At 37.1% G+C, this 27,860-nt stretch overlaps 1 protein-coding gene across 2 annotated transcripts in view; it reads right to left on the reverse strand.

The window, feature by feature from the left end:
* Positions 1-15,177, reverse strand: part of LOC140166190 (glucose-6-phosphate exchanger SLC37A4-like) — a 42,594-nt gene extending 27,417 nt beyond the window's left edge. Inside the window, exon 1 of one of the 2 annotated variants that reach the window (XM_072189590.1) lies at positions 15,150-15,177. The gene's annotated coding sequence lies outside the window, so the exon portion shown is untranslated. Of the gene's footprint in view, positions 1-15,067 lie in introns of both variants that reach the window. The other variant, XM_072189591.1, reaches the window with a different exon arrangement.
* Between the last annotated feature and the right edge of the window lie 12,683 nt (positions 15,178-27,860).

Genomic DNA, 27,860 nt, shown 5'->3' on the forward strand with positions numbered 1-27,860 from the left:
TTGTAATAGGCAGGAATTGTTAGGCTTTTACCACTATGCCAAAAAAGTAGTGTCTTTATTTTGTGTTAGGACTTTACGCTCATTATCAGGCAGCGTGGTAAATAAGGCGGGCCGGGGCCCATAGCCTCAGAAAATCAATGCGGGCCCGACGAAAATGTGCCATGAGGGCCAGACTAGCCCATGAAAAAAATAAGTAAATAAATAAATAAATTTAAGCTTACTGAAAAACGGGACTGAAAATACAAAAAATATTCCAAGACATCGTCCATACTACACTAATTCATAATGGAGATTCATTTAAAATGCTGATTTTTTTTCAAAAAATGTGTTTATTTTCCACTCTCAATTTTTTTGGGCCCGCAAAAGTTTGTGAGGGCCCCTAAAGATTCAAGAACAAGGGCCCAAATGGCCCGTGGTCATTTTTGCTTATTTACCACACTGTTATCAGGTGATGCTAGACAAAGCATAGGACTTGAATTAATAATTTGTGATGCTTCTGGCGAGATGTCACAATACAATTCTCAAAATATTTTGATATTAATCACCGATGTTATAAGGCCCACCAATTACGAGATGATCAGAGTATACATTTGTACTAGTAATGCATACCTCATACCTGCCAACATTGAAAACCTAGAAAACAGAGTACATGGCGAACATAGGGCGCGAAGCGCCCGTAGTATCGAAGCCCCCCAAAGCTAGAGGGTTTCTACACTGTAAAAACCCTTATAAGCCCCTTCACATTAGACATTTTATATAAAAACAACAAGGTGAAAATTAAGCCCTAGGCTTTTATACACTTTGAGGAGGGATTTATACTCCATATCTAGCAACAATTTCAACACATATTTGATGACTACAACCTTTGAAAAAATGTGAAAAAACATTCTGGGACCTGTTTTTATAAGTTTGAAAAATATGCTTCCTTCACACAGAAAATGTGCTTTTAAAAATGCAGTTTCCTATACTTTTGTACATAACGATCATTCGTTGAAGCGATGTTTTGGCTTTATAACAAGGCCTAAGTGACTGATAGGACATTGATATGATGCACAATACAAAGGTGAAATTTTTTTTTTTAAATCCATTTTTTCTTATTTTTTTCAAAGTTTTTGGCAACTTGAGAACCTCTAGACCTATTCTGAAGGTTGCATTTGAGGAGGGACTTATACTCCATATCTGGCAACAATTTCAACACATATTTGATGACTGCAACCTTTGAAAAAATGTGAAAAAACATTCTGGGACTTGTTTTTACAAATTTGAAAAATATGCTTCCTTCACATAGAAAATGTGCTTTTAAAAATGCAGTTTCCTATACTTTTGTACATAACGATCATTCGTTGAAGCGATTTTTTGGCTTTATAACAGGGCCTACGTGACTGATAGGACACTGATATGATGCACAATACAAAGTTAAAAATTCAGAAAAAAAAAAAACATTTAACAAAAAACATGTCAAAGTTTTTGTTGACTTTGGAGAAACACTAGACGTATTCTGAAGTGCTAGGATCATTCACAGATGATTTGAAAAAAAAAAAAAATTGGAAAAATTACAAAAAAATTACAGTTTGTTATCTTTATATGGAAACCACTAACTAATGTTTACCTCTTCATCTATCACAATATTATACATGCATTGGTTTCACTTTTCCATGCATTTTATAATATGTGCTAGATGAAGAGGTAAACATTAGTTAGTGGTTTGCATATTAAGGTTATTAATTATTTTAAACTGTTGTGATTTGGTAGTTCACAGCATCTTACAAATGGTAGTGAGCTTTGGCAAAAACTGCATTGCTCAATTCATAGCGAGCGTGTAGAAGAATTAAAATATCACAGATACACTTTTATAGGTGCTGCGGTTCTTGAGTTACGTTGTAAAGAGGGCTGAAACAACAACACTTTTGTAAAACGTACATAACTCATTAACAACAATAAATTAAGCAAGTTTGCAAAGTATATGATTTGTAGAATGAACTTTTGCAAAACATCCAAGGCGTTAATTTTCAATAATATATTGATATAGATAATGAAAATCGATTTTTAGGTTGCTTCGACCAACAATACCTCGTCTACCCTTAAGGATAACAAACTGTAATTTTTTTTTTGTAATTTTTTCCAATTGTTTTCAAATTAACTGTGAATGATCCTAGCACTTCAGAATAGGTCCAGTGGTTCTCCAAAGTCGCCGAAAACTTTGGAAAAGAAATTAAATTTTTTTTTTTTTTTTTTGTTTTTTTTTTCAGAAAATCGGAGTACTCCGATTTTCGGGGTTTAAAACTCGAAATCGGAGTAACTCCATGAAAATCGGAGTAGTTGGCAGGTATGATACCTTGATCTTGTTTGCAATAAAAAAAAGGCTGTATCAATGTTTCATTTTAAAGATTCATTGATAAAGTATGATCAAGCGACTCATTATCTCCCAGTAATATATTGCGCCACCCAGGATGTGAAGAATTCAAAATGGCGACATACACTGTACGTGTACTCAGGCCTGGAAATAAGTCGGTCTGAACCAGGAGCCAAACATTTGGAAAAGCGGCTCCTGGTCCTGTAATTTTCTAGTGAACCAGGAGCCATTTTTAAAGAGCCAGGAGTAATTTTTCTTAAAGTATCAAAATGCTTATTTTTGTTATTTCTACAGCTTTCGATGCTCACCTGAGACTTTTAGATCCATGTTATTTGTTATTTAACTTATTATATTATTAATTATTGTCACAAGTTAACAAATAACAAGTTATACAATGAATGTTATTATATCTGAACAGACCAGTTGAGTCTTATTTTATTATTTTTTTATTTTTAAAATTATTTTTATATTTAATTTAATTTAATTTAATTTAATATAATTTAATTTAATTTAATTTTTAATTTATATTTAATTTTATTTAATTTAATTTAATTTTATTTAATTTTATTAATTTATTTAATTTAATTTAATTTAATTTAATTTAATTTAATTTAATTTAATTTTATTTTATTTTATTTTATTTTATTTTATATTATATTATTTTATTTTATTTTATTTTATTTTATTCATTTTGGCCTTTTATTTCGTGATTTTAGGAAAATTTTAAATATCTAGAAACAATGTCGCCAAAATTCATGATGGCCGCCTTCATGTTTAGCGATCGTGGTGATCATCTAACCTGAAAAAAAGGCAAAATACTGCCAAAATTATGAGCCCTGAAGGCAAATATCAAGGAAAATTGGTGAAATATTAGGTAAAAGATAAGATTTGGCACTGCATTTTGTTGAAAATACCCATACATTGGAAATGGCCAATATTTTGAGCGGAAATGAACTTGCCTGACGAAGTTTTACTGGGCCATTTCCTGAGCACTGATACCGGGCGCAAAATACAGATTTTCTCTGGCGCCTGGGCGTGTAATTTTGGTTGGATCCAGGCGTTAAAACTCAGTAACCGTAGGGTAAAAATCGCTCGGCGCCTGCTTGTTTCCAGGCTTGCGTGTACTATTACATGTGTGACGTGTGATCGCAAGTTTCAAAGCAAAAATGTAAATTATGACTGTACATTTGTGTATATTGCAAGTAAATTTGTCAGAATCTGGATAATATATTTGTAAAACATAATTTGCTACATTATTTACTCTCTTGATCATGAATTTTCAGAAATGAACTAACACAAAATAATAATTGTCAAAATCAATGGATATCCTTAAAAATGTATTCTGCAGTATAGGGTATTTTGAATATCTTAATTGTCGTCTGCAATCTTGATAGCCGTAATTAGTAAAATTCATCACAATTTCTCAGCAATTGAGTGTGAACTGTAAATCATGGTCTTAGGCAGGATTTGATGGTTTGGGTTTGTAAATTTAAAAAACTGGGTGTGTAAATTTAAGATTTGTGTACAAAGTATAGGCCATGTGGGCAAAAACTGGATGTGTATTTACAAATTTGGGTGTGTAAAACACTCCCTGACATGGCTGGCTGCCTAAGCCCCTTGCTGTAAATTCAGCTTGTTGACATTGGAAACCTTTTGAACACTATAATGCATCACATTAAAGTTTCACACTAGTAATAATTTGTCATACATCATGAATCAAATTTCCAAATGATGTGCCAAAAATTTCTCCCCTCCCTTTGGCCTGCCAAAAAATCTTTGCCTCCCCCCTCCCTTTGCACATGCCAAATTTTTGGGATCCCAATTTGCATATTTGCCGACCTCAATGATCTAGTTTGAAACATGTTTGAAGTAACAACTGGGAAATGTTAGTGATCATAAAGTGCCTACATGTCAAGGTACAGTGGTGCTTTATCGGAGGTCCAGGGCACAGTGCCCTCTGGAAGCTCCCTCCAGGCCCCCTCCAAGCCATGAAAGTCAACATTTTCGTGCGCATTATAAATAAATGTTCATTTGACAGACCATTTTTATGACCCAAAATTCAACTTGATTATAACCAAATTACTACATGTAGAGGAGGTAAGGGAGGCTCTGAAGTACCTCCTAGATTGATTCTGTGCCCTCTCCAAGCGATGAAAGTCAACAAAAGTATAAGAAATCATCAGATGGGTCAAGGAATCCATCTGGATCCGAGGCGGGCACCCAATCTATGAACAGAGTTGATGGCACATTCAAATTAAGCCACCTTTATGATGCATTGATACCAACAGGAAGTTAGTATCAACTAACAACAACTCAACCAGATCAGTGCATCATCTGGCTGATGAAAAGAGCAGACCTTAGCTCTTGAAATCAATGAAATGTCCTATACAGTAAGTGTTTCAATTGGACTATAAACTTAAAAGGGCATTTCGTGATCCACAGCATCATCCCCCCACTTTTCTCAAAATAAGTTGAGATTTCTATATCACTAGAAACCTCTGGCTACATAATGCATGTGTACAAAAATTTCTTGCAGATTAATTTGTTTAGCTTTTTTATCGTGAAATTTGAATTTCGTACTGGTATACCAGAACGGAATTACAACATATTGTCTATGGAGCAGTGTAATACACATAATCATGCATAACTCGCAAAATTTATGCAAAATCGGAATCAACTGAAATTTTGGGAATAAGCTTTTTTCGTGGATATCTACTGAAAAATGTCATAAAAAGAGGATGCTAGGATCAAGAAATGGAGTTTGATCCATTTTTTCCAATTTCTGCACTAAGTAATTTCTATATCCTATCTGTACATCTAATGTAAATTTGCTGATTGTATATTGAGTACCATAAAAAAACCAATAAACTGAATGGAAATGGATGTTACTGAACAGTGACCAGTACATGTATTTTACATTATCGTATTCTTTTTTTTTTTTGGACGAATTCCTAAATAACATCTAGCTTGACCGATGGTGTTTTTACTGACAGAACCTTAATTCTTGTTGGGATTTCAGAGGAGGGAGCTCTTATTGCACATGAAATTTACCCCAGGCAAAGGAGCCCAAGTGTACCATTAGGCGAATCTTTATGGTACGGTATTACCTCAGCACAGTGCGATGTATCACCAGATTCAGCAATGCATTTTGAAATCATTAATATAGTATGACATGAGTACAAATTTATTCAAAACACCTGCCTATATTTTTTTTTAAATCAACCATGAATGATCCTAGCATTTTAGCTCTAGGTCCAGGGTCCTATTTCATAAAACTTTAAGATCATCTTAAGTCAGACTTAAGATGAATTAATTCATCTTAAGTCTTGAACTCCTCTTAACTTTAAGATTAATCTTATCTTCTATATTATAAAACAACTTAAGATGAATATCCTTCTTAAGTTGCCTCTAAACTTAAGAGGGGTCAGGGGCCTCTTAACTTGTGGGGATTCATCTTAAGTCTCAGAGGTCAAATTTTGGCGGAAATTGTTAATCAAAACAAATGCACTACTAATAGGAAGGTTGGATTTTATTGTCAAATATGGCAATGTTTTTGGGGAATCACCTGCAAATTCTAAAAATACACGAAAGGAGAGAGTATAGGAGACTGGATTCACCCACTGGATAAATGGAATGGCCCAGAAAAATTGCTCTGGTTGAGTCATGGAATAATTGAGGTTGAGTCCCTAAGTGATTCGATATTATCATCATGCATCACATTGACTGCACACTGCTTGCACTCACGTACGGTACAGCAGACTTGGAGTTTCTTGTGGTTTCACTTGAACTTGACAGTTATGCAGTCGAAAGTCTACAGCCATTATCAACAGGAAAGGTACTATTATTAAACTTGGTTATTAAACTAAATTATAAATGGCAAGTAAGCTTAAATCAGTTAAGCTTAATTGTACCTTATGTGGTTAAGCTTAATTTCAGTTGGGGTTTAAAAGTTTATTACACTGACGTCACTGTTTTGCAAAGACCTTTAGCACTCCGGTGGACCGATTGCGTTTGCATAAAAAGCAAGTTACACCTGCGTCATGCCAGCGCATGCGGCGCTGGGTCTACGATGGTTGTGATTCAATTGAGAATCACAACCCGCTTGCTCAAGAAACACTAGCAACAAATTTGCTCACGGATGGATTGCCCTCGCATTCATGCGTTAGAGAATATGCCCGAACAACAACCCGCGTGACCCAACTTCATCATGTTTTATACTACATCACTGAGCGATAGGCTAGCGATTGGTTTTTAGCCAATGGTAGAGCACGCTTTTGCATTGGGAAATTGCACTGTGCCTTTATTGGTCAAATACCAATCGTCGTCGATCATCGATGAAGTATAAATTCAGTTGTAAACTGCACCAAATCAGGGCAATGTGAAAGGTCTTTGCAAATAAATATGTAAAAGAGCTTAGAACAATTTAATGCCAAGGCCTATTCACTACTTGCACTCAAACTGACTGACATATCACATGAAAGGAATAATTACATAACTTTACACACAATGTTATATGACTGGTTGCTTCTCATTCATGTGTGTTGCCAGTTCGAAGCTCTCCTTGCACATTGTGCATGCACAGTGCTGAAATTTTGGTTGGCCAAGCGAAGTGTTGTGATTGATAAAGCATGATTCCAGCGGGGTCTCCCCGTCAGTGAGAACCACCGTCAGTCTGAATTTTTAGGGTTAGGAACCCTAAAACAGAGCCATGTACTGATGTAGCTCGATCTGTAACAAACCCTCACCCTAATAATTCGGACTGAGTGACGGTGGTTCAGACTGACGGTGTTTCAGACTGACAGGGTGTACCCATTCCAGCGCATGTGTGCAGGACCTTTATTGTGCAATTTGTGTATATTTGTACAAAAAAAACACACCGCTGAAGTGTTTTTGACCATGTGAAAATACAATGTGTACGGTACATTGCTGTAAATAATCTTTGCTGAGAGCGTACTTCCACGATGTATGGAACTCGCAACTCGTAGACGTAGGTCCCACAATGCGAACATAGCAGATTTAACATGGCATAAATCATTTGGTATTTACATGTGTTGTCGTATGCGACTTGTCAACATTGCAAAAATACACTCAAAGGTTTACAGCAAAATACTGTACCCGTACCATGATCTAAATTAGGCAATATGTCTCCAGACACAATTAGGCTGCGCCTGCATTGGTCTCATAATAGCTGTTTAAAAGAATACAGCCTATTCTTTTGTGGTGGCGCTATTCAAGATGGTGGATGTGTGATTTTGTTTTGCTCCCGTTTTTGACTGAAAAAGTGAAGAAAGAAGAGGAATCCAAAACGGTTTGATGGTAGTAATAAGGTCTCATTTAAGCCTAAAACCCCATTATCTTATATCATAATGCCAAATACTAGAGGTAAATCTGTCAGTGAGGATGGTACCGGATTGAAAAAGCAAAAAGCCATTGACAAAAATCAAAATGGCGACGACGCTGGTGATGATTTGAGCAAACTCAGAGGTGCAAAAGGAGGTAATGTAGATACACCAAGTGCATTAAACGATCAAAATGACTCTGCCGAGTGTACATTATGTGCCGAAGAGATCACAGGTCATAGTGAAAAAGCCATCATGTGTCAGAAATGTATGTCGTGGACACACCAATCATGTGCCAATCTCAATAACCAGGAGATGAAAGCTCTAGATAAAGGTAGACACAATATAATGTGGTTTTGTAATTCATGCACTGCTGAGATTACGAAGATGGTAAAAGGGAAATCAAAGCAAAATCCACTAAACTATGATAGTATTTCGATGGTTGAAGTTGTGAAGAAGCTTGAAGAAGTGGTTGATAAGTTGAACAATTTGACAGAAACACTTAACCAAAGAGAAAGCAACCTCGATAATGTAGTTGAGAGAAAGGTGTACCAATACATGGATGAAAAGGATGAAAAGGTAAAAAGAGAATGTAATATCATTTTACACAATGTACCAGAGAGTGATAAAGATGATCCTGAAGAACGAAAAGAACATGATGCCGAGGAAACTGGTAAGGTACTAGAGTATCTTGACATATCTGATCAGCAAGTCAACCTAAAACCAATACGCCTTGGTAAGAAGTCAGACATGGCAACTGGAAGGTCAAGACTATTGAAAGTAACTTTAAATAACATAAATGACAAAAAGAAAATGTTATCAAATGCCAAGAAACTTCACAGTAGTAAAGACGATACTCTATCCTTCATTTACGTCACACCTGATATGACACCAAAGGAACGTGAAGAGAACAGAAAGTTGAGAGGCGATCTTAAGGAAAGACGACTTAATGGTGAGGATGTTGTAATACGTGGAGGAAAAATAGTACCGTCCACAAGTACTACAAGTAGCTCCTTCGTGGCAACAAAAAAGGAGCCAGGCTCAAAGAATGGTAATTACAAAGATACAGACTTTTACTAGCACCGCACCATGCACCACAAGTATCATAGACCTGCCTATGTCAGAAGATATTGCTGCAAGGAGAGCAAGTTTTTATCCACCTGAGTTCCAGCCAGTGTCAGATGACAGAAGAGCAGAAGGGACCAGTGGAGAAGTGAGTTTAAACCAGAACTTTACGGTAAGGGGCGATGTGCAGACTGACCAACCCCTGGAAGTTCGGTACTAGTGACAATGATATGATGACAAGGCAGGCAAAAGTTAAGCCAAATCCTTCAAAGGAGAAAGAGAAAACATTGTATATCAAACCTACCCACAAGCACAAAATGACAGGTACAGGAAGTACTGGACAAGAAGTACATAAGGTAAGTGATTCTTCAAAGATTATGAAACTAAAGATAAGTGATATTGAAATAGACAATAAAGAATCAGAACCAGATGAGAAGTTTAGCGCTACCCAGAAAGATGGTCCTACCTTAAGAAATGATGGTTCGACTTGCAGAAATACAGGTAGTAGCAATCCTAGTTCTCTGAAATGCTTTTACACAAACGCCAGCTGTATTATGAATAAGCGGAGTGAACTACTAGTGCACATAGACAGACTTGATCCTGATGTCATCGGCATTGCAGAATCATGGTGTGGCGACTCTGTACTAGATGGAGAAGTAAATTTAAGTGGGTACAATCTTTTCAGAGAGGACAAGCCTAAAACAGCAAAAAGGAGGAGGCCTACTAATGTATTTCCGTGACAATCTACAAGTCTCAGAATGTCATGAAGTAGTCAGCAACAACTTTGAATCATCACTATGGTGTGATGTGAAGTTAAGTAACAGTGAAGTTCTACTTGTTGGACTTTGTTATCGTAGCCCAAACAGTACAGACACAAATAATGAAATTACTTGATCAACTGAAGAGTATTGACAATATGAGAAGAAGCCACATCCTTGTTTTCGGCGATTTTAACTTCAAAGAAATCAAGTGGACAGAAGGCTTTGTGGAAGCGAGTGACACACATCCAGCAAGTGTATTCTACGATGTTACTCAAGATCTTTATTGGATTCAGCATGTTACCAAACCAACCAGATATAGAGAGGGGCAAAGACCATCGTTGCTTGACCTTGTTTTTACAAACGAAGAACCAATGATTGATGGAGAAATAGAGGAAATACCCCCCATAGGGAAAAGCGATCATGTCGGTTTATTTTGGAATTTTACATGCCATGTTGACATAGAGACTCTGCAGGATGACAATGAGTCAAAGCCAAATTTAAACAAAGCAAACTATAATGATATGAGAGCCGAATTCAGTTCTATCAAGTGGAATGAAGAAATGGACATTCTTGACAGTGAAGGTGCATGGCAACTGTTGAAACACAAGTATCAGAGTGTGACTGATAAACATGTGCCAAAGAAGAAGCCTGCAAAGAAAAACAAACCACGATGGATGAAATCTGGAGTCAAAAGAGCTGTCAAAAAGAAGTATGAACTCTATAAAAGATACAAGAGAACATAAAATGATAGTGATTTTGCAGATTATAAGAAGCAAAACAACAGGACCAGACAAATAGTCAGGAAAGCACAAGCAGACTATGAAAAAGAACTCATGAAGGAGTTCAAGACGAAACCGAAAAAGTTCTATAGTTACGTTAGAGAGAAACAAAAGGTGAAAGTTGGAGTAACACAGCTTGAAAAAGGAGATGGGACAAGAACCGACAACGACACAGAGGCAGCTGAAGTACTGAGTTCCTTCTTTCAATCAGTGTACACTAAAGAACCAGATGGAGAGATACCAATTCTACCAAGTGTTATTGAGGATGAACTGAGTGATTTTGATTTTAGTATAGAAGATGTTGAAGAGAAATTGAATAAGCTTAAGGGTGATAAATGCCCGGGACCAGATAAATTTCATCCAAGAATTCTGCAAGAGTGTAGCAGAGAATTAGCAACTCCTTTGTACCTCATCTTCAGGAAAACACTTGACACAGGAATTTTGCCAGCAGACTGGAAAACAGCAAGGGTTGCACCCATCTTCAAATGGGGATCGAGAACAAAACCCGGCAATTACAGACCTGTGAGTTTAACTTGCATCCCTTGCAAGGTCATGGAATCGATCATCAAAGACAAGATTCAAAAGCATCTTGATGAACACAGTGCACTTTCAGAAAAACAACATGGCTTCTCAAAGGGAAATCGTGCCTTACAAATTTATTGGAGACTCTGGAAGACATAACAGACAACCTTGATAGAGGAAATGGAGTAGACGTTGTTTTTCTTGATTGTCAGAATGCCTTTGATTCGGTGCCACACAAGAGACTTTTGAGTAAACTAAGTTCATATGGAGTCAGAGGAAATATACTGAATTGGATCCAAGGCTTTCTCAGTGGGAGATCACAGTATGTAGCTGTAAGGAAAGGCAAGTCAGCAGAAGCAGAAGTTACAAGTGGAGTTCGAGGATCCGTGCTAGGGCCACTCCTTTTCATAGTATACATAAATGACCTTCCTGAAGTTATTGAATCAGAGGCGCAGATGTTTGCAGATGATACCAAGGTATTTAGTAGTGTGAACTCAAATGATGATGTACAAGCGATGCAGAAAGACATAGACAACCTCCTTGAATGGTCTAGAACATGGCTCCTGAAATTTAACACAGCAAAGTGTAAGGTGATGCATATGGGATACAATAACCCAGGTGGAAGCTACAAGATGAATGGGTCAGCACTTGAAGAAATTGAGAGTGAAAAGGATTTGGGAGTGTACATCACGAATGACTGCAAGCCCAGCACCCAATGTTCAAAAGCAGCTCAGAAAGCCATGAATTCTCTCCGAGTGATTAAAAGGACATTCAAGCACTTTGACCAAGATGCCTTCCAGATTCTCTATAGATCATACATACGGCCTCATCTTGAATATTGTGTTCCAGTATGGAATCCAGGATTGAAAAAAGATATTACTACTCTCGAAAAAGTGCAAAGAAGAGCCACCAAATTAGTTCCAGAACTGAAAGATCTTCAATATGAAGAGAGATTAGAGGCACTGGGTCTATTTACACTGGAGACGAGAAGATTGCGCGGTGACCTGATAGAGGTGTACAAAATCATGAATGGGTTAGAGCGCCGGGGCCCGGTGGAGTATATTTCTGCGCACAGTCGCAGGGAATCCTCTGACGGATTTTCAGCGCCACGATATAATCTGAGACGAATAATTTATATAGGCCTACCCTAGAATTAAAATATTACTTTCGGCGCACGTACGGCTAACGTACGCACGGTACGCTGAATATCTGCATTTTTTTCCATTTGTGCATATTAGTGCTGGTGGATTATTTCTGCGCATGGTCGCAGGGAATCCACTGACGGATTTTCGGCTCACGATGTAAACACAATAGGCCCAAATATAGAAAATATACCCTAGAAAGAGTAGTAATTCAAGAGAGTCACATCGTGCGACGAAAATCAGTCGGTGGATTCCGTGGCGCAGAAACACTCCACCGGGCGCTATATGGAGAGGAGTTTCTGCGCATGTGCGCCGGAAATCTGTCAGTGGATTCCCTGCGACCGTGGGCAGAATTAGTCCACCGGGCGCCTATATACAGAGGGGAGTTTCTGTGCATGTGCCCGAAAATCTGTGAGTGGATTCCCTGCGATCGTCGCGCAGAATTACCCTGGCGCCTATACATGGAGTGTTGTTTCAGCGCATGTGGATTCCTTGCGTCCATCGTATGCGCAGTTATCGGAAGTTCTACGTAGGGGTCGCAGAAGATCCACTGGTGGATAGCTTACGTAACTCGCTCTCCTGTAGCACTCAAGGAGAGCGATTAAAAGCTCAAATTTCAGCTTTATTTGAGGGGAGTGATGAGGAGCAATCATTCTCTCCTCAAACGCGAAACAGCTCAAACGGCAAAGCCTGAAACATCAATACGAGCATAACTTGAAAAGAAACGGCTAGCAGACAGTTCTTGCTGTATCATGTGTGAAAGCTATCGGTCTGATCGGTGGAACAATATTCATGGACATGGCACTCATTGGCATTGGCAGTTCATGAGTACAGCCAGGGCCAGTCGGCATGCCTATTAAAAACTTAAAAAAGGCTATATTTTACTCTCGCAATTAATTGCTTAAAAACTTCACAGTCCCTAACATTTTGGTGAGAACGGTAAACTGTTTAGGCAAAAATATAGGCTTATTCAATAAAATACTCTGCTGTGAAAACACTAAAAAAGACAATTCCATTAAGCTTGCATGCATCCCTATACATTTACATAGGGTTTCTTGTGCCTCCACTGACGCGATTTTAATGCCTTAAAATTTCATCTTTACTGACATTTTTATGAGCAGACAAAAGCACCTAGGTAAAATAATGTCATTTACTTACAGAAAAATGAAGAAAAATCCTCAATTCATACATATAAGCCATGATTTGAGGCAATTTACTCACCATTTTCACTTTTGTGTGACATTGAAAAAGCGGCCATCTTGGTTTTCTTCTCTGGATCATCCTGGATGACCAAACTCATGAATATGCAAATTAGCTTCTTCAAGAAATACATGGTATACTGTTAAACTATTTAAGAGGAATTGAGATAAGATTAATCTTATCCTAAGATGAATTATATGTCTTGACTTAAGATGAATTGCAGTTAAGATGAATACTTAAGATCATCTTAAATAGAAGCTTTATGAAATAGGACCCAGGGCACAGAATTCTAATATACACAAGAACTGTTCAACTGGTTATCTGTATACTGATGCGTGGCCGCAAACGTAACCGTCCCAGCTGAAAAATGAACCAAAAAAGGTACAGCAAGAATTTTTCGCATCACGTACATCAAAGTTCACTTGTGCAAACTGCAGTTAGGATAATGAAAACGACTGGTAAGCAAGTCTACTAAATGGCCTCAAAATCTGAAGAAAAAAAATGGCGGACCGTCGCCGGACCCTTTCCAGACTTAATACAGCATATTTAGCCATTGTCAACATGGGGTTATCGCCAGGAATATTTCTACTATATACTAAAATAACGAGCGAAGTGTGTGTGGGGGTGTGGATGTGTGTGTGGGGGTGTGGTTGTGTGTGTGTCTGTCTGTCCGGCTATGTGTCCGACTTTAACTTGCTTTTTATGCGGAAAAAAGTATGTCGCTAGGAAGATACATTATTCCTCTTACCAAAGGTTTTTTTAAAGTATTCAATTTGACTCTCAAAAAATACTTTTAATGGCAAGTACTTCTCCGTACTTTTCACACGCTTTCAGATACGATGTCTAGATGGCGAAATTGTGTTGATCTCGCTATTTTTGGTAGGCTGTAAATCACCGAAGCGTAAAAATGTGAGACACAAAAAAAGCAAAAACTGCAATTTTCCATTATTTAACTGCAAATTTCTCCGAGATGAAACAAGATACATTTTTTTTCTTCAACAATGTATTTGTCTCATCAAGAGCTTTAATTTGATATATAATTCGACCTATTTATTTTGTTAACATTTTAAAAATAGGGTGTCATAGATAGATAGGAAGCTACCGGTAACATGATACATCAAGTTTTCTTCTTCTTCTTCTTTGACGTTACTCCGCAACGCTCGGAACCACATGCAATATATGTAGGTATGCTAGGTGAATTCAAATTTGCCATCAAACTGCATCATTTTATATATCAAATTAAAGCCCTTGAGTAAATAAAGCCAAAACTGAAAACCATTTTTTCATAGCACTTTCCGTAGCAAAGTTACATCTTGTCAAAGATTGACTTTCATCAAAAAGTTTCAGCTAGCAAAATTCCCCAAAACGGCATTTCGGGGGTGTTTCTAGATCTTAGTCTCATTATGATAGCAGCTTTTTTTAATGGAACTGCTATCAAAATCCCTCTAAAATTCCATGTGCGGGTGACTTATCACCATAAAAATCATATATTTGGGTCAAGTGAAGTATAGAAAACATATTTATGTAGGTTTCTTTCTTCGGGCAGTTGTTTTAAATTTCTATGTAAAAATGCATTGACATTATCGGCGAATTTGGCTGACTAGCAAATGTGTTAACAGTCTAAGGTTTGCCTGGGTTACCTAATATATGCAACCAAAGACGATCATGAGACTTGACTGGTAATGAACTTTTTATGAACATGATGAAGTTGAAACTGTTGTTCCTGCTGCATGCAGTTCATTCCGGGAGTTCACAGTCAGTGCAGTCAGCTCATATTTATTAATGAGTGACGTGTGCAATGTGCAACTGCGATTTTTTTTCTTCTCATTTTTTGACGCAACTTTTTTGTCAAACAGCTGCTACCACATCTTCCGTTAAATTACACTCAACTCAACCCCATACTTACTTTGAAGTGTAAACTTGACTTTGGAAATTGGTAAACTTGTGTCACACGTTTCTAAAAACACAAAAAACTTCTTCAAAATTACCTGATCTACGTGTATTTTCTGGCTCACTGATCTTACCCGTGTGAAGTAAGCCCAGCCCAGTGATCACTTGCGATAATCAATTTATAGGAAAACTATTGGGTGCACTTATTCCGTTCGAACAATGCCACATTTGATTATGATCGGCAAGCTCCGGCATAAACTTCCACACACCGCGTACGCGATGGGAGTTCGAGGGGAGTTCATACCTAGGCTTGGGTCTGTGTTTTACAATGGGTATAATTATTTCCATGGTTCAATAGTAGACTGGATCCTTCAGTCTTTCAACAACTACGCACGGTCATCGGGTTGTGCTGTTGGTGAAGACTGAACTGTTCTGCGTTCCAAATCAGGAGCAAAAAAAATGAATATTTAGTAGAATTTGATTACGTCACTGTTTCAGCGACTATGTATCTCATATCATGCTACTATGGGAATATAAAGACAAACGGAGCCCTGATCTGACACTTTTGAAACCCGACATTTGGCTGATTTGGCTAGCTTTCGTTCGCTATACATAAAGCGAGCTTGAAAACAAACAGCTGAGTACCGACGCAGGGAATAAACCTTTCTTGCTTGCAATTTGGTAGCTGATGTTTAAAAAAAAAAATCTGTTGCGTCCGCCATTAGTGGTTTCTACAATTTTTCCTATTTTTATACCAAAATATTGAACTTTGCACGATTTTTAGTCATCATGGTGAAACTTATGTGGATTTGTAACACATTGAGGCCATTGCACACCGACAGATCGCAATATTCAACTTGATTTTGAGAAGGAAAGATCGTCACACTAACCCCGCTCAGAGCACACACCGGGACCACACAGTCATGCAGTAGTGACATGCACCGACTATATGCACAGCACAGCTTCGGTATTCACGGTGGTCATGCTTTTTTTTTTTATGCATGCATGGTATAATAAAGCAATGTAAGTATAAAAGCTGAAGTTATTTCAATTATTTTCACGTAGAATATGCATCTTTTACACTAAAACAAGAGCAGTGTCGTGACTCATGACTGATTCAATATTGTAAATGTTTTTTGTATACAGACACGGCATGCATGACATTAATTTAGATTTACTGGTACCGGTACATGATTTACAAAATAACAAATACAATCCTCCTGCTTTTCATCATGTGTGATGTGTTGTGAATGTTTTCTCGGACACGGACAACCCCGGGCGGACAACATGATGTTTGAAGGCACTTTAAGTTTTTTTGGTTAAGGCTGAAAAAAATGACTCGTAACAACGACCAATGTCAATGTGCTGTATTGATTAAATACAATAAACTAGTTACATGTAGAATGGCATGCACGCACTGCCACGAGCCCACGCAGTTGAGCGCAATCGTGGGCGTAAGCAATGCTTAAATCAAATGCTAGTTGTGAGTTGCGTAATGCGTGACTGGCGCACGCGTCGCACGCTTAAATGTGAATTTATGTGAGAGTGACTGAGTTTGGACGTTATTGACGAGCGCAGTAACAAAAGCCGAATAATTTCCGCCTAAAAAGGCGCTGCGCCCAGCTGTGTATGCATAATCCACGATAGACCATGATGAGTCCTGCTCCTGACTATAAAAAGACAGAAGTTTTTTCTGCATTGCGGATTTTCCGCGACAATCTCATAAAAAAAAAAAAAAAACGGAAAAAGTAGTTTTGCTAAAAAAGAAAAAATGAACTGAAAAAGCTTAAAAAAGAAAATTGAAAAAAAAAGGAGTCTCCGGCAATCATAACATTATGCCTTTTACGAATCACATGGTTTTATTTAAAACAAACTCATATTGACCATAAAAACAAATAAAAACTGTCGGCTCTGAACACGCGATATTCAAAATTCCCGCACCGAAATTGTCTAAGTCCAATGGCGTAATGGTTATTTGTGCTCAATTGTTGTCAGCCTTCATTGTCTGGGACGTCATTGCACTCGACAAATTCAGCGCCCGGGAATTTTGAATATCGCGTGTTGAGAGACGGATGTTTTTATTCGTTTTTATGGTTATGGTCATGGTCACTATGAATTTGTTGAAAACCATGTGATTCGTGCTTGATAATAATTTTTCTTACAAAGGCATTGTGATTACTGGAGACTTCCTTTATAAAGGTTGGTCTGAACCCTGGAATTATGGAAACTTTTGGGCCTCATAACTGCTAAATTGTTGGTCTAAAGTATATAAAAGTATACATATTTTGAATGGCAAAGACTTGATAAGTTCATCTGTGAGGTCAAATTTGGGCCAAAATGCTCAAACTGTTTTTTGGCCCACTTCTTTTTCGTGCATCTGATCCTACCAAAATAATTCTTGGGCCAAATTTTTTTTTATTAATTTTTAAAAACTAGATAAAAATATCTAGGAGCCATTTTTTTGGCCCAAGAATTTTTTTTGGTAGGATGCACGAAAAAGAAGTGGGCCAAAAAAACAGGTTTTTGGGATTTTGGGCCAAAAATGAGCATTTTGGCCCAAATTTGACCTCACAGATGAACTTATCAAGTCTTTGCCAAATTCTAAATATGTATACCGGTACTTTTATATACTTTAGTCTTTAGACCAACAATTTAGCAGAACTTTATGAGGCCCGAAAGTTTCCATAATTCCAGGGTTCAGACCAACCTTAAATACCGGTAATAAAAACAGTTTCAAAATTCAACATAATAAATTGTTAATAAACCATCATTTAGCCAAGATAGGCCCTATATTTGATCGTAAGGGTTTTTTGTGAAAATTTTTTATCATAAAATTTCTGAAGCGGGAAAAAGCGAATTTGACATTTTGTAAAGCGGAAAATTTTGGGCTTTTTTTTTATACATGTAGTTAGTCCTGACTCCCATCTCACACATGATGACCAGCTGATCATAGTTTAGCCTTTAAAGCATGAATGGGCAAAATGCCAAATTACAATATGTGTGTTACACTTCAAATGCACCACCATTGATCTCTTCAACACAACTCACATGCTATACACATCACATATGGATGCAATGATCAAATAATTTGCGGCACTTTTATTTAAAAGGTGCGCAGTAAATCCGCAGTTTACTTTTGTGTGCAAATAAATGGTATGGTAAAACAATTTCCAAAAATATATTTTGAATTGGTACTTAGGCCTCCCATGTAACTCTGGGGCTAGGATTGCAGCATGGAGAAGCCCAAGTTCAGAAACCAGGAGGCAAAGCATGTTTGTTCTTGTAAAACGTTTCTCCAAATTAAGATATTGTTTCTTGAATTTTCCCAACTAGGTGATACCAGTGATGTCAACTTGATGTGAACTGTACAGGTGCAGCAACTGCTTTCAGGAGATGGTGGCTTTTAATCAGAATGTATAGTGATGAACTCAACAGCACTGGACAAGCTGGTATGTACTATGATTAACCAGGGACTGCCTTTTGAGGAGAGTAAGAGCATTGCTCTCTACTGCTCTCCTTAAATCTGATATAAGAGAGTGATGTTTGATTTTCATGCGTGTATTGGGGGGCTTTGGGCGGCCAAATCAAGGGGTCAAGGGCAGCGAAAGAAGGGCGCAAAAAGAATTGGTAAAGAAAAAAGGCGGAAAAAATTTAAAAAGTATAAATAATTAGAAAAATTACAAGTACTCGGGGGTCACTTCCATTGTGGCCTGTACACCATCCGCGGTAATAAAAATGTGTAAAAAGGGTAGTTTTTCATGAGTAGGCGCGTATCGTGTTTAGGGTGTCAAAAACATGAAAAATTGGAAAAAATGGTAGCAAAATTGCAATTGCTGATACGTTGAAATGAAATTTAAGGGTATGAAATTTGATGCAATGAATAAAATCCCTGTTTAGGCCCGCCTAATTTATGGTGTGAGGTGCGTGTTACCTGTTTAGGGTATCGTTTTAGCCAAGGGTTAGATCCTTGTTTAGGGTGCTTTTCAAAAGTTGATTATCGTGGATGATGTACAGGCCACAATGGGAGTGACCCCGGCAAGTACTATACATCAAAATGTGTTGCTATTTAGGGTGCTAGTGCTTATAATCCTTTTTTTTTTTTTTTTTCACTTTTTCAAACCACCGAAAAAAAAACTGAGGAAGGGACGGCAAAATTGAATTTTCTTCAGCCCCTCCCCCCTCCGGAAGGAACCTCTCGAAGTGACATGGAAAGAAAAAAATAATCATTGGGCCCTACATACTATCCCTGACTTGGTAACTTGGGTCCAATCTGGTAATTTGGGTCCCAGACTTGGTAACTTGGGACCCGACTAAGTAACTCAGGCCCCCAAGATAGTAACTTCAAGTTCAAGCCCCAAGATAGTATCTGACTTAGTGGCACAGGCCCCTAATTTATAGTCAGGCCTGAGCTATTAAGTCAGGTCCCAAGATATTTTTTTCTTTCCATGTCACTTTTGGGGGATCTGTAGGTTGTTAATTTTAAAATCTTGATAAGAAAAACATCTAAATATTTTCAATTGATATTTTGGTTATTTCTTTACAGATGAAATTTGAACTTATTGGAAGGAACCACTTGCAGCAACAAGCTAAAGCAAGAGACAGATCGAGATGAAGATATAGTGATGATGTGTTAAGTAAATGCTCCATAGCAATCACCTGTGCCATATAGAATGTCGGCGCTTCAACTAAGTTCAAGTGACTTTAACTATTGACAGAAAAAGACATTGTCAACATAATGGCTGTTACAGCCTACATGTAGGCCTACGCCTACCTATTAATTAGGTTTGGTGGACTAGCTAGCTGGTAGCCATCGCTTACTGATAATTTGATATTTTACCACAGTGGAACTCATAATTTATAATTATGCTAATGTGGACTACAATTAAGTCAACAAATCCTGGACACAGTGGTAACTAGGCAAGTTAAAAAAGGCGAGTTAAAAAGAAAGGCGACTTAAAGAAAAGGCAAGTTACCCCCCACAGAGATTAGGGATTTTTTCAATTACTCCCATAAAGTAAGCTAAAGGCGAGTTACGACAAAGCCATGAAGTCCGAACGGCGAGTTACAACAACACAATCAAGTCGCTGAGTTATGACAACATTATCAAGATAGTTACAGCAATGCCGTTATATGATGACACTATGACAGGGAAATTGCTTTCACTAGTTGAGGTTCATGATGGTGAGAAAAAATCCATTTTACCCTAAATCAGATTGTAATCTTAACTTGCTGATAAGACTTGCCATAACTCGCTGATGGGACTTGCCGTAAATTTTAACTCATCGATGGGACTTCCCGTATTCTCTGCAGGGGCCAGGGGAGTAACTTATCTAACACGCCATTTTCTTTCAATCTAACTCGCCCATTTTTAACTTGCCATTAATTAGCTGTCCCCTTAGGGACCGTTCACAAACACTTGTAAGGGGCAAAAGGGGGGGCCTGAATTTTTTTAACCCTCCTTAGGGGGCCCTGAAAAAATGACCACAAATTTTCCTGGAAAAATTGAGTTTATATGCTTTTCTATGGGGTTGACCCATAATTTTCATGTCAAAAAGGGGGCCCTGAAATTTTCGAGGTCTAAAGGTGGGGCCCCGAAAAAATTTTGCGATAATTTTTTTTGCATCAGGCCCCCCCTTACAAGTGTTTGTGAACAGTCCCTTACCCTGGTAGGCTACATGACTTTTGTATGTGCCCATTTTACAGACTGAATTATAATAATAAATAAATAATTAATAATAATAACCTTGTAGGTTAGACATGTACCTGTATGTATTAAACAGTGGACAATAATTAGACAATGTTAATTTTAGTGATCCTAGCATACTCTTTTTATATCATTTTTAAGGGCTGGGGTATGAATATGAACGTTTGGACAGTATTTATTTTGGGACATCAGAGCACATCAGACATATCGAATTGCACTCTGAATAGGAAGAATGTCATTCTGATATCAAATAATTTTGATTTTTGAAATTGCAATTTAATACACATTTTATGGCAAATCAATCATTAAAATTGATATTTTTGATATTTAACAGTACTTGAAGTAAACTTTATAAATCTGATGATTTATACTTTAAAGTGTATGTAGGTGGGATGAAAATCGACGATCATTGAAAATTATGACCTTTCAGTATTGAAGATATGGATTTTTTTCCCAAAACACCAAAAAAATTAGGTCTTTTTGGGAAAAAAATCCATATCTTCAATATGAAAGGTCAAAATTTTCAATTGACCGTCGGCTTTTCCTTCCTGCTACATACACTTTAAGAATATATCATTAGATTTATATAATTTACTTCGAGGACTGTTATATATCAAAATTTGAAAAATATCAAATTTTTATAATTTGTCATAAAATTTGTATTATATTGTGATTTTCAAAAATGAAAATTATTTGATATCAGAAAGACATGCTTCAGTATTCAGAATGCAATTCGATAGGTCTGAGGTGCTCTCATGTCCCACAAAAAAATACTGTCGAAACCCAATAAACGCTCATTTTAGATCCCTTAAGTAGATATCCACAAAAGAGGTTTATTCCCAAAATTTCAGTTGATTCCAATTTTGCATTTGTGAGGTATGCATGATTTTGTGTACGACACTGAAGCTAAGGCTATCTTAATTAAATCCTGTGTCTCAAAGCTTGTGAGAAATTGAAAACCTAATGCGGAATGCTGTGTTTTTACTGTATTTTTATGTGTCAGTACAGGATTTCGGACAAGCATTTTGTGCAAATACAGTATATCCAATGTTGCAAATGTTGGAATAACAGACAAAAAAGTAACTGCTACAAACTATTATTCTTCTCTTTTATTATATTTGTACATTTGTCAGTACAATGTATATCAGTCAGTACAATGTATATCATGTATTATTGAAGTTGTGAATTGTGAAATGAATGTTTCTTGAATTGAATTGAATATATTTGTGTTCAAAAAATCAAAAACTTGAAATCAAATACGAATTTTGAGTTTTATTTTCGCCTTTTTGTTAAAAAAAATAAAGAGATAAAAAAAATTAATTTTTTGATTTTCAAAGAGGACTACGCAAGACGATTTTACTAACGCGGTAGCTTTGAGACACGGATGTAATTAAGATGGCCTTAGACATTATTTGTTTTAATTTTGTTCTACAGCCTGTCTCAAAAAATTATCTCCTGTATCAATAAATTCAATTATGTATTTACTAGCGTCTCTCAAAAATAAGTTAACTGAGTAATCTGAATACCAGTTATTTCATGTTAAAAGCAGGTTTTTTATTGATTTTTATTTAAAATGCAAATTTTCTTAGTGTATTTTTCCAATTAAAATAAACTGATGCTTGTTTGAATCATATTGACCATATCAAGTTGTAATCCTTTTTTTGTGTGTGCTTTGTGCACCATGTCAGTCATGTGATAAAAAAATAAAATGAAAAGAAGTATCATGTACCAGTATCTGTGTGCTTGTTTTCTTTTTTTGTTTTGTCCTTTAGGGCGAATTTCTCGATAGGAGTCTTAGTAAGCCTTAGGCTTAAGTTGGCCTTGAGGCTACTAAGCACAGCCCGCTCTCGAACCCGGAGTCTTAACTGTAGCCGGATTTCTTGAACGCAAATTCAACCTGGTCTTAGTGGCCTTGCAGGCTTAACGCTTGACAACCTCGTCCCTTTCTACCAGCGACTTAATTCTATAGGGAGTTGGAGGTAGATGTGCATAAGCTGTTGTCCTTCACGGTTTACCGTACTAACACGGTTACCGTCTTATTATCACAATGATACTATCGCGAAGACTAGCCTAGACCGGCGGTCTTGTGCTTGGGCTTACACCGTACACAACTTGATGCAAGACTAGTATTGGGCTATTCCAGAAATTAATGGCACCCCCCCCCCTAAAGAAGACATGTGAATTTGTACCATATATTTTTGGGAATTCCCAGACCAAAATAATCCAAAAAAAAAAGGAATTCCCATTTTGATAAAAAAAAAATGCTTAAAAATATTAGGAATTCCCAGTGACCCTAAAGAAGACATGCAAATTTTGGCCAAAATTTTGTCCAAAAAAATTGGGAATTCCCATTTTGATCAGAAAATGCTTAAACAATTTGGGAATTCCCAGTGACCCTAACGAAGATTTCCCAAGGGGTATCTTTCTGGGGAATTACCATGTCTTCTTTAGAGTTTCATCAGTATGCTGCCCTTTATTTTGGGAATTCCCGCTGCCAGAAAAATACGCTTAAAAATTGGGAATTCCCAGTGTCCCTAAAGAAGACAGGCAAATTTTCACCAACATTTTTGGGAATTCCCAAGCCAAAAAAAGGGTCTTTTTCTTGGGAATTCCCATGTCTTCTTTAGGGTTTCATCAATATAATGACCTTTTATTTTTGGCAATTCCCACTGCCAGAAAAATATGCTTAATAAAACTGGGAATTCCCAGTGTCCCTAAAGAAGACAGGCGAATTTTTGACAAAATTGTTGGGAATTCCCAAACCTAAACAACTTAGACACAAAATTTGTTCAAATTTTTCTTTTGGTCAAAGTATAAGAATAATGAAAAAACGGGGTCATTCGGTGAGAGATTATCAGAAAGTTGTCCAAAATTCTTGAAAAAAGAGGGTCTTTTGGTGACAGGCAAACAAAAAGGGTTCATTGGGTGAGAGGGAATTGAAAAATGTGGCCACACATCCCCATCAAGCATTTTAGTGAGTGTCCGCACGGGTTTGGGGCCCCAAGATTTAGGGTGAATTTCAGGGTTTTTTTGCATTACTCTGGGCCACAATTTAATTTATATCGTGAGGTGCATGTTTTTTTCTGTTTTTGTGTCTTTTATGTATTATTTTATTTCCACTTTACTTTATTATGAGTCCTGCTTGCATGATGATACTTCTATACTTTTTACTCGACTCATTAATTTTTCTTTGCATTTCAAAAACGGTCAAATTGCAAGCCTACAGAAAAGAAAACCGTTAAAAGGGAGGATTCATAAATACTTTGGTGGGCGGGGGTGTTGGAACCTCGGACATCAAAAATTTTGATACCCTAAAAAAGCGTGGATTTATTTATTTTTATTTCCCTTTCATGGTCTAAACTTTTTTATTCCACCCACCCCCTTCATGTCCTAAAAAAGAACTCATTAGCCAAAAATTACCGTTAGTGTTTTACACCCAAAGTGTGAAGTGCGCAAACTTTCTTGATATTTTGATCCCCCTATTAAGAACTGAATTTTTGTTCCCCCTTTTTCGGACCCAAAATGTTTTTGATCCCCTATTTCCGCCCCAAGGTATTTATGAACACTTCCTAAGAACATTCAAATGTCTGATTTAATATAGGCCTATAAAGGTCATGAAAATGTGTTAAATTTATTAAAAACTCCACAATAGGCCTATAAACACTTTTTAAATGTCAAAATATTTTTTGTAAATTATTGATTTTATTAAAACGTTCAATGCCCATTATAAACCCGACATTCTGTCTCACTTTTAGCGGTTGCTTTAAAAGAAAGATCTTGTCAGGCACGAAGGAGGGGGGGGGGGCAAAATTCTTTTGTTGAAAGTAGGACAGCGTGATTTTTTGTTCTTGGTTTTTGGGGACATGATACCCAATCAGTTAAAGTCGAGAGTCATGGCTTTTTGTGATCGAGTCTTTTATTTTTAACCAAAAAGTTAAAAGTAAGAAAAATATATGTTTATAAATGAAAAACGTGTTTCTGTGCCAAAACATTAATAGGCCTAATAATAATGATACGAAGAAGAATATTAAAGAATAACTTGGAATAATAATGATTCTGGCAATGAAAGTGAATAAATAACGAAACCATTCAAACTCGGCTGTTGCTTTCCAAAAATCTATAAAGTAGGCCTAGCCTAGGCCTACTGTCTCAGTACCGCTACCCGCTGGCAGATGATAACAATGTCATGATTGTCCAGACTTCGACAATATGCAAGCCATGACGCAAGCTCATTACTTATTCATGATATAGTCTCCTTAGCCGCCATGTAATTTAGCGCCATGAGCGGGATAAAACTGGCGGCGTTAGAGACTACGTCATATAAACAAGTGCATACTGCGCAAACTCAAGCCCAAAATCTGGGCTTGGAGCGCTCCTTTTTTTTCGTGTTTGGAATTCAGGCCTCGAATAAGGCAACGTGAAGGATTGTGGGTAAATAAAAGGCGCCGCCATTAGAGGCCAGATGGATTCAGGCTAGTTCAATAGGCTAAACACTAAAACAGTTTTGGAGTTGATGTACACGTTTGTGGAAGTGCTACAAATATTTGAAGATCTTTGTTGAGAATTATGAACAAATTGAGAGATAATATAAGTAGGCCTATATTTTAATTATTTATTGTTAAAAAGAATGCTTTTTACAAGCCTGATAGCAGAAAACCATGATGAAAATAGGCCTATGCAAATTGATAATGTAAACTGTGAGCCAATATAGGCCTATCCCCTGCCCAAACAAATCCACTTGGGTTAAGTGGGGCGGTGGTTCTTTAAATGTGTTGTTGATAGAAACAAAAACTAAACTAAAACAAAATTAAATTAGGCCTTATATAGGCCTATGTTAAATTGCATAATTATAGGACCTAATGTTGCCAACAAGCTCAAATATTGATACTGAATATTGAATGACTTGATAGTTGATTTTGAGGCTAAAAATCGAAAATCATTGGTTTTGTTACCAACAACCAACAAAATACGAAAACAAATCATGAAAAACATACTATATTTCGCACACAAATTTCGCAACCCCCCCCAAGGGAAAATGTCATGCCCCCCCCCCCACCTTGAATTCTCCATTCCAATAATTTTATGTCCCCCTATTAAGGTCAATATTTCATGTCCCTCTCCTCAAGTCAATCAAAAAATGTCGCATCCCCCCTAAAAAGCACCTTACCCCTGACGTATTGTGATTATTCCCTGCGAGCTGGCAATGAGCAGGAAATGTTGCATATTTAAACGTGTTAATACTCGTTTTCATAAAACTTCATTGAATTCGGTGTTGGTAAGGGATCTTTGAAAGCCCTTTCCCTCGATTTCTGATAGCCCAAAAATGAGCTGAAATTTAAATATTGTGAAAAGAATAAGATTAAAAAGATGGGGGGGGGGGGGAGTCCCGCCAATAATTGAAGATGATCTTCACCCAGTGGGCACAATTGGTTGCTACTATGTTGTGTCAACGTCAATATCTAACGTTGGACGACGGTTGCCTGGAGGATGGATATGAAAGTTTTTTTGACGACAAAATAGAACGTTGGTGCGACGTCCACATTCAGCGTTGTGCAGACGTTAGCCAACGTCGATCCAACATTGACCCAACCCTAATAAAGATGTAATTTGTGACGTTGGGCTAACATAATATCGTTGATGTTGGGCCAATGTTATTAATCCATCCATTGACCAACGTTAAACCAACCATTAATCCAACGTTGATCCAACCATTGGCAAGTAACCCCAAAGAGACGAAAAATCATGAAAAAAAGAAAGAAGAATATTACTTAGTAGCATATACTCTGCTTACACAGAGTCTTACACTTAATACTGTCTATATTACAACGTAAGCAAATTTCCTAGCTTAATTTTATACATAACACTTACCTTGATGTACCTGCCGGGATTCGAACCCATGACCTTTGGATTATGAGACTGATGCCCTACTGACTGAGCTAACGGGGTTTACATATTCTATGAAGTGTTTTAAGTTAATATAAGCAATATTTTGATGGCTAAACCTGCTAAAGTGCATTATTTAAAGGATATTGATCAAATTTACTGTAAATATTGATAACATTTACTAAATTTGTTGATTTTTTTCTTTTTTTAAAATAAAAAATCTTACTGACGATTGAATTCCAAAATTTTATTGTTAGTATAAATATAATTATATATTCATTAGGTTTATATATTACATTATCACTAAGCATTATATTCATCACCATCATCATCATCATCATCATCATCATCATCATCATCATCATCATCATCATCATCATGAGTTGCAACATCATCATCATCCTCATTATTATTATTATTATTATTATTAGTTTATCTAGTGGGCTTTTATAGTCTTTATTTAATGTTACACTTTAATGCGCCTAGTAAATAGAAAATTTTGGACCAACTTGACCATTCCGATGACTTGGAAACAGTAGGCCTGTCAACTGTCATGCTGTTTACCAACGTTGGTCCGATATCGCGGACGGCATTCTGACCGTCATATTAAGGTTTGTGCGACGACGTTTCCCCAATCTCGGCGTAAGAAACTGTCATTTTAAGACAATATATAAGCCAAATGCAACATATTTATCGTCGGTCGTACCGATGTCGTCAATGAAGTGTTACTTCAACGTTAGTATTGAGGTCATACGACAACCAGCGTATGGCAGACGATGTTGTCAATGAAGTGTTACCTCAACGTTATATTGAGATCGTACAACAACCATTGCACGGCAGTCATTATGTGACCTTAATACAACGTCTTTATCGCAGTTGTACCGATGTCGTCAATAAAGTGTTGCTTCAACGTTAGTATTGAGGTCATACGACAACCATCATACGGCAGACGTTGTTGCGACGTCTTCAATCATTGGTGTACCGATGTCGTCAATGAAGTGTTACCTCAACGTTGTATTGAAGTCGTACGACAACTGTCGCAGGGTAGTCAACAGGTGACGTTAATGTAACATCTTTATTGTCAGTTGTACTGATGTCGGCAATAAAGTGTTGCCTCAACGTTATGTTGAAGTCGTACGACAACTGTCGCAGGGTAGTCAACAGGTGACGTTAATGCAACATCTTTATTGTCAGTTGTACTGATGTCGGCAATGAAGTGTTG

Source organism: Amphiura filiformis, chromosome 12 (genome assembly GCF_039555335.1).
Source record: "Amphiura filiformis chromosome 12, Afil_fr2py, whole genome shotgun sequence".
Taxonomy (NCBI): Eukaryota; Metazoa; Echinodermata; class Ophiuroidea; order Amphilepidida; family Amphiuridae; genus Amphiura; species Amphiura filiformis.